The sequence below is a fragment of the Penaeus japonicus genome, unplaced genomic scaffold (genome assembly GCF_977035675.1).
Source record: "Penaeus japonicus unplaced genomic scaffold, GWHDUDI00000001_assembly GWHDUDI00000030, whole genome shotgun sequence".
In the NCBI taxonomy this organism is placed as follows: domain Eukaryota; kingdom Metazoa; phylum Arthropoda; class Malacostraca; order Decapoda; family Penaeidae; genus Penaeus; species Penaeus japonicus.
This window is the reverse complement of record NW_028234432.1, coordinates 26,881,992-26,889,491: the sequence shown is the minus strand read 5'-3', so window position 1 is coordinate 26,889,491 and position 7,500 is coordinate 26,881,992. Positions and strand designations below refer to the sequence as shown.

The 7,500-nt window shown below is 42.3% G+C and overlaps 1 protein-coding gene across 1 annotated transcript in view; it reads right to left on the bottom strand.

Annotated features, from left to right (window-relative positions):
- The window catches only part of LOC122243371 (kin of IRRE-like protein 1), a gene marked incomplete at its 5' end in the record, with an annotated part of 54,195 nt that overhangs the window by 23,787 nt on the left and 22,908 nt on the right, over positions 1-7,500 (bottom strand).

Here is a 7,500-nt window from a genome sequence, read left to right as displayed (position 1 = left end):
GGAGTAATAAACTCTTGGTCAAGAAAAGATTGATGGCTTTGGGCAAGGAGAATGGAGCGTGTCCAAAAATAAAAATGATTTGGCATTAAAAGATTCCAACGCTGAATGCTTTCCAAAATCGTAACTTCAAAATGTTTGAATAAAGTGTGGAAAGTGGGTTATAGAGTTAGTGAAAAAAAACGAATTGCAAATCGAAGAATATATATTTTTTAGATTAGATTAGATCTTTATTTACCACCCTGGCTAACTGCACAGGCATGGGCAAGCTTTGATACATTTATGTCGTCATGACATTGTTGCTAACATTGTATTACAAATTAAGGTAATAACATGATTATATTCTATAGTATATCAACGTGAATAGACATTAGATAAATGTTATAATAGGGTATCATATACCGAATTTCGGATATAGCATAATTACATCTTCTAGTACAGTTGATGTTATGAAATAATTACATAACTCTGCGTACCTCATGCTAGGTGGTCTGAAAGGTTGTATCATATGGCACTCTGAAATGTAATGTTCAAGTGTTCGTTTATACTCTTCGTTGCAAAGTCTGCATTTAGTTTTTTCTACATTGCATTCTGAACTGACCTGCCAATACATTCTGTATCCAAGTCTAATTCTTGCAGTCACAATATCACATTGTCTTGTTCTTGTCTTGTATGACCCATAAATGAATCTCTCCTGCGAGAACTGGTCAAAATGTTTTATGCTACAGCTTTCAGGTCTTTGAGAGTTTGTTAGCTCCATCAAGTCCTCCCTATTGGAGGTTCTTATTATGTGTGAGATCCTAGCAAGAGGTATGCCAAAGTCTATATCCACAATTTGCTTATCACATCCTGCCCTCGCTAGGCGATCAGCATGATCATGTTTAGCGATTCCAACATGCGATGGTATCCACACAATATGTATAACATGGCCCCGATGTACATTTATTCTTATATCATTTACGATATTTCCAGCACCTTTATCAAGAGTGTTCAGAGTCTGGAGAGCACTATGCGAGTCGCAGAAAATTACTCCTGAGCTTTGAGTTAATAGAAAGTCTGTGGCTATGAGTAATCCTGCCAACTCAGTTTGCGTAGTGCTCGCCCAGTCATGAACCTTCCTACAATCTTGGTGCTGCAAAATATTGTTTTTATATACAACATAAGCACATCCTGCTCTACTTCCAGACTGTAGGGATCCATCAGTGTAACATTCATAGTCAATATTCAGAGTTTCAAGATGCTCATTAATGGTTGCAAGGGTGTGTTGCTTAAGTACAGCTGGTGGAACTGTGTCTTTTTTAGGGACATCAGTATAAAATACGTTCAATGTCGACATTTTCCATGGTGGAAGAGAACGTCCATATGGGAACCTACTCAAGGACATATTTAATTGGTGTATGGATTTGTATGTCGTTTGCAACCATGAATTTGAGGGCGACTCGGCACTGCTATGCAAAGATGAATTCACTATCTTATATTTAAGTTGCTCTGGAACTCTGTATTATAGAAGGGTTCTTTAATTGCTTTGACACCAAAAATAGTATTGATGTATGATATTCTTTCGTAAATAGATGGCAAGTTGAGTTCCTTTCTCATGTTCACAATCCTCGTTGTTTTAGGAGCACGAGAATGATCCTCATGGCTGCGTTCTGTACAATTTCTAGACAAGTTAACTCTGATTCCTTAAATGATACAAGGTGTAAGGCATGGTAATCTACGACTGACCGTATATATGATAAGTAAAAGAGTCTTGCAATGTTAACATTGACTCCATGTTCTCTGCCAACAAGAGTCTTGAGTGGCTTCAGCCGCTCCCACAGTCTTTTCTTTAAGTTCATAATGAGTTCTGTGTCGTTAATAGTCACCCCGAGATACTTGTATTTGTGGCAAAGATCTAGCTCAATGTCATCTATATGAAAGTTTGGCAGTGGGATTGTAAGAGGATTGAGTGCCTTGGTTTTTTCAACTGAGATTATCAAACCGCACTCAGTAGCTTTTGTGGACAGTACATTAAGAATCTTTTGCATTCTATCCTCGGATGAAGTTTTAATGCAGATGTCATCAGCATAACAAATAATGGAATCACTGCCCTCTAGTGGTATATTGCTTAATAGTCTGTGCATTAAAATATTAAATAGCATGGGGCTAAGTACGCCCCCCTGAGGTGTGCCAAGCTCAAACATTTTAGAGTATGTACTTTTGATTCCCCTGAAGAGAACATGAGCTGATCGGTTTGATAAATACATTTGAATCCACGTTAAAAGTTTACCTTGAATACCAAAGCTAGCCAGTTGCTCAAGGATGAGGTCTCTGTTTGCAATATCAAAGGCAGATTTAAGATCGAGAAATACAGTTTGCATGCCTTGCTGAGAATTTGTCAAGTACTCTGCAAAGCAGTGCTGAGTGCTACGTCCTGGGAGGAATCCATACAGTCTTGGAGTTAACTTGGCATGTATGCGATACATGAGTCTGCTCAAAATAACTCTCTCAAGTACCTTGCATAAACATGAGGTCAATGAGACGGGTCGGTATTTATCAGAGTTCGGTTTGGGAATGGGAATGATTAGGCTTTTAGTCCAGGAGCTTGGGAGTATTCCTTGGGATAAGCTTAGTCTGTAAAGATGTAAGAGTGGGTTACCTGGTACCTGAGCAATGAGCCGAAGTACACTATAAGTGATGCCATCCTCGCCTGGGGCGGTCGCCTTACCCTTGCGAAGTGCATTATTTAATTCCCACTCAGTTATTTCGGCAAAGTCGGAGGGGTCAGTGGCAGAACAGGCTATGGCAATGTTAAAATTCCTATTTATTTTCGTGGTGTTAAGTTTATCTCTTATTCTCTGCGGAATTGAGTTCAGCTGAGAGGTTCTGGCCCACTGATCTAGTAACAAATTGGCCTGTTCTAATGGGCTGTGGAACTGCGGAGTGGCGACAGCTTTACCTGACAACCTGCTGATTTTTCTCCATACTTCAGCTGCAGAAGTTTGGTGGTTAATACTCTGCAGGAATTGCTCCCAATGTTTACTGCGAATTTGAGCCTTTAATTCTCTGAATTCTTTATTAGCTCTGAGGAATCGTAAAAGATTTTCTGATGTCATGTTATCCCTATAACAATTAGCAAGTTCCTGAACTCGTTTATGCTCCCTACTTAAGATGGGGTCATTTATCCACTTTGGTGCGTGAGGGACTGGGGAAAATTTTTTCTTTGAGAGTTTTCTTGAGCAGACCCATGTATTGTAGTAGTCAGTGACAACTTTTATCAGGTCCTGAGAGTAATTTTCGACAGTGGTTACGACATAGGTACTATACCAGTCATAAACACGTGCCTTGAAGTGATGCTCCAGTCCCGGTGGGATTGTAATTTTAGGTCTGGGTGCTTTGTGAGCTATGCTGTTGTCAACAGTATACTCTGTTAGGATTGCAAAGTGGTCACTGACTAACTCTCGAACCAGTGAAGTACAAACATTACCATGTACAAGATTTTTTCCAATTACATAATCTAACCTGCCACCACCCAAATGAGTCTGTTTATCTGTGTCATATACAGTCATCGATCTTCTATTGACGAAGTGTTTAAATTCCTCCCCATTGCTGTTACTCTGGTGATCACCAAATTGTGTGTGTCTAGCATTGAAATCTCCCATACATAATGTTCCTTGATTATGGAAATTGGGTAGAGAACTAGTCAGAAACTTTGAGCTCCTGGCATACACATTATATAATGAGAAGAACCCAGAGGCAGTCTTAATTCTTAAATGATGAAACTGCACGTCGGTGTTCCCGGACTGTTTTACTAGTTCATGTGGCAGTGTTAGCTTTACATAAGTCAACAAACCCGTCATGGCTGTATTTACATATGAGCAATACCCTTTGAGTTTAGGCGCTATTTTCATGTTAGTAGCAGCTGCAAACGGTTCTTGTACGCAGATTACATCGACATTGTTTTTACGAATATAAAACTCTAGGTCATTAAGTCTAGGCTTAATACTACGCATATTCCATGATATGAATTTGATTGTGCGTTTATCCATAAATGAAGAGTTTTTTATTTGATAGTCTATACTTCATTCTGTAATATCCTCTGATGGTAACGCATTTTACTTTACAGAAAGCACACATACACATTGCTGTATAACCATACTTCTCCTCACATAGGACAGACCTTAATTTAAAAGTAAACTTAACCATTTAAACTATTAATTCTTAGCTTTTTTCTGCTTCGTAGCTCAATCCCTTCAATTGATGTGTTGAGGACATTCGCGGGACCGGAAGCCTTATCAGGGTCCGTGTCACGTAGTTCCTGACACTGTCCTCCCTCAGTATCAGCACGGGCTCCCTCACACTGACCGCTATTAATGGAGGAATTGGTATCATGACACCGTGTGTCATCGCGGGATTCTTTATCACTGATGGCAGTACTGGCCTCTCGACAGTGGCAGTCCTTTTTCATTTTTTCCATATCTCGCTTCAGTGTCTCCATTTTACCAATCAAAATTAAGTTTTCTTCTTTGAGTGCTTGAAATGATTCCACTGGTTGTTCTGCACTGATATTTCCTTCCGTGGGTGTTGTGACGTCACCACTGACGTCACAGTCCACGCGCGGCCTAGCGGGGGATTCCCCGGTGCGGCCTGCGGTCAACCATGGGTGAGGGTGAGGTGCCAGGGGAGGGGAGGGGGCTGGTACCAGGGGAGGGGAGGGGGCTGGTACCAGCGGAGGGGAGGGGGCTGGTGCCAGGGGAGGGGATGGGGATGACGCGTCCTCGCTGTGAGAGTCGGTGGGCTCGGCTGGTGCCAGGGGAGAGGAGGGGGATGGTGCCAAGGGAGGGGAGGGGGGTGGCGCGTCCTCGCTGTCCTCGGAGGTTGCAATTGGAGTGGAGAATTTGAGGCCCGGAAATTGGCTCCCTCTGCCTCTACAATATTGCGAGGACACTTATTAGCATTGTGCTGTTCACCACATACTGCACAGCGTTCCTTATCTTTGCAGTATTTAGCTACATGGCCACTTCCCATACAGTTGAAGCAAATGACAGGGGATGCCCTCCACGGACGCACGTGGCTGGTGGGCAAGTATTTTCCAAAAAAATTGTATGTACTGGGAGGTGGTTGCTCTCCTTTCCATACTATGCGAATACGGTTGAGTGGCTGGCCATCTTTATACACTCTGATGGCCTTGTGAACTCCCTCGAGCGCATATGCATTCTCAAGGTCGAGCTCCTTGTTATAATGTGTGACGAGGTATTCGTCATATTTCTCTTTCTTTTTGGGCTCATCACATGATTTGAAGGCAATTCCTCCAATTTGACCGTCAATGAGCAGATCAATATAAGTCTGTTGATGACGGGCAATATAGATATATGGCGAGGAGAGAGTGTCTCCTCGCACGAGGTCAAGGGGTGTTTCCCCTTGGGACGGAGCGTTGTTGCCAACGCATCCCAGCCATTTCATTTTCTCAGAATTCGTTGTGCCTTCGGGAAAGGCGAGACGAACATATTTTTTTCGTGGTGCAAGAGTAGGCTTGATGACATTTTCATGCTTCTTCTTCTTCCTGGGTTTACGGCTTACTAAAGTAAAGCCGGCAGCATCATCTTCATCAGTACCTTCCACATGGGTATCGGTAGTACTGACATCAGGGGCTGCAGCAATTGCTGCAGTACTTGCTTCTTCCATGGGTATGCATATATCAGCCGTGGTGCTGTGCTCAGCGTTGGGAGGGGAGGGAGAGGTGGCCACCAAGGCTTCTCCCTCCTCAATGTTTACATTGCGGCTGTCCCCCATGGTGGGGGTAACCGCGGCGCCTGGCTCGCTCGCTGCGTGACAGGTGAATTATGGCTCAGGGCACAACAGGGCACTCAGTTCTAACGGTCTCTGTAGCTGTACTGGCACTCGCAGGATAGATTCCTTCAAATACCTTGGCATACAGTACATAGTTCTACTCTTTTCACAGCACTGGATTCATGGACAATCACTTTCGATGGACAAGAGCGCCCAACATTCGTGCACACTTTACACCTAATTCGAGCTCCTCGTATATGGCACTAGAGTTCCGTGTATTAGGAATAGTAACGGAGCACGGGCACCATACAACCTCTCCATATGAGGTCACGATGCGTACTGAGAATATATATTGTTAATGAAACATGGGTTCATTAACCGGAGAGTTGATCAATGCCAATTTTCAGGTACATGAACTTGCATTCCTCACAAAACAAGTATACATGATCCTCTAGGTTAGTATCAATAATGTCATTGATGATAATGATAAAAATGGTAATTATCATAGCAATAATGATAATAATACTAATAACATCAAAAACTGCAAGAAGAGCAACAATAACAACAATGATAATAATAATGGTGATGATAATTATGATAATAATGATAATGGTAATAACAATAAAACAATGATAAAAGTAATAATAACAAAAATGACAGCAATAATAACAAAAATGACAGCAATAATGATAATGAAGATGATAGTGATGATAATAATAATAGTAACAATAACAACAATAACAAAGATATGATAATGCTAATATCGATAAAAGTAATAATATTAATGATTATTATAATAACATGGGTAAAAGCAACAATAATGATGATGATGATAATCACAATGATGTTTGTAATTACGATGATGATAATAATAATGATGATTATAATAATAATGATAATCATGACAATACAGATAAAAAAATGATAATGATAATAATGACGATAATCAAGATAATGGTACTAATAACAATAGTAACAAGAATAGTAATGATTGTCATTGCAGTTATTATCAGTATCAGAATAATCATTGTCACTGACCACATGCTTGATGTTATAACTGATTTACTATGCACCCAAATCCAGGTCTGACTCAATTTACTCACTGTCCGACTCACTACATACCTGATTAACTCATTGGTAGACTCACCGTATGCCTGTCTAGCTGCCTGAGCCACTGATCGACTCATTGACTGACTCACCGTGTGCTTGTTCAGTTGTCTGACTCACCATATGCCTGTTCAGCTGTCTAACTCACCGTATGCCAATCTCCCTGCCTGACTCATCATCGACTTACCGTGTGCCTATCCAGCTACCTGACTCACCGCGTGCCTATCTCCCTAACTGACTCCCTGACCGACTCACCGTGTGTCTATCTCTCTACCTGACTCATCGACCGACTCACCTCGTGCCTATCTCCCTGCCTGACTCACCGACCGACTCACCTCGTGCCTATCTCCCTACCTGACTCCCTGACCGACTCACCTCGTGCCTATCTCCCTACCTGACTCCCTGACCGACTCACCTCGTGCCTATCTCCCTGCCTGACTCACCGACTGACTCACCTCGTGCCTATCTCCCTGCCTGACTCACCGACCGACTCACCTCGTGCCTATCTCCCTGCCTGACTCACCGACCGACTCACCTCGTGCCTATCTCCCTGCCTGACTCACCGACCGACTCACCTCGTGCCTATCTCCCTGCCTGACTCACCGACCGACTCACCTCGTGCCTATC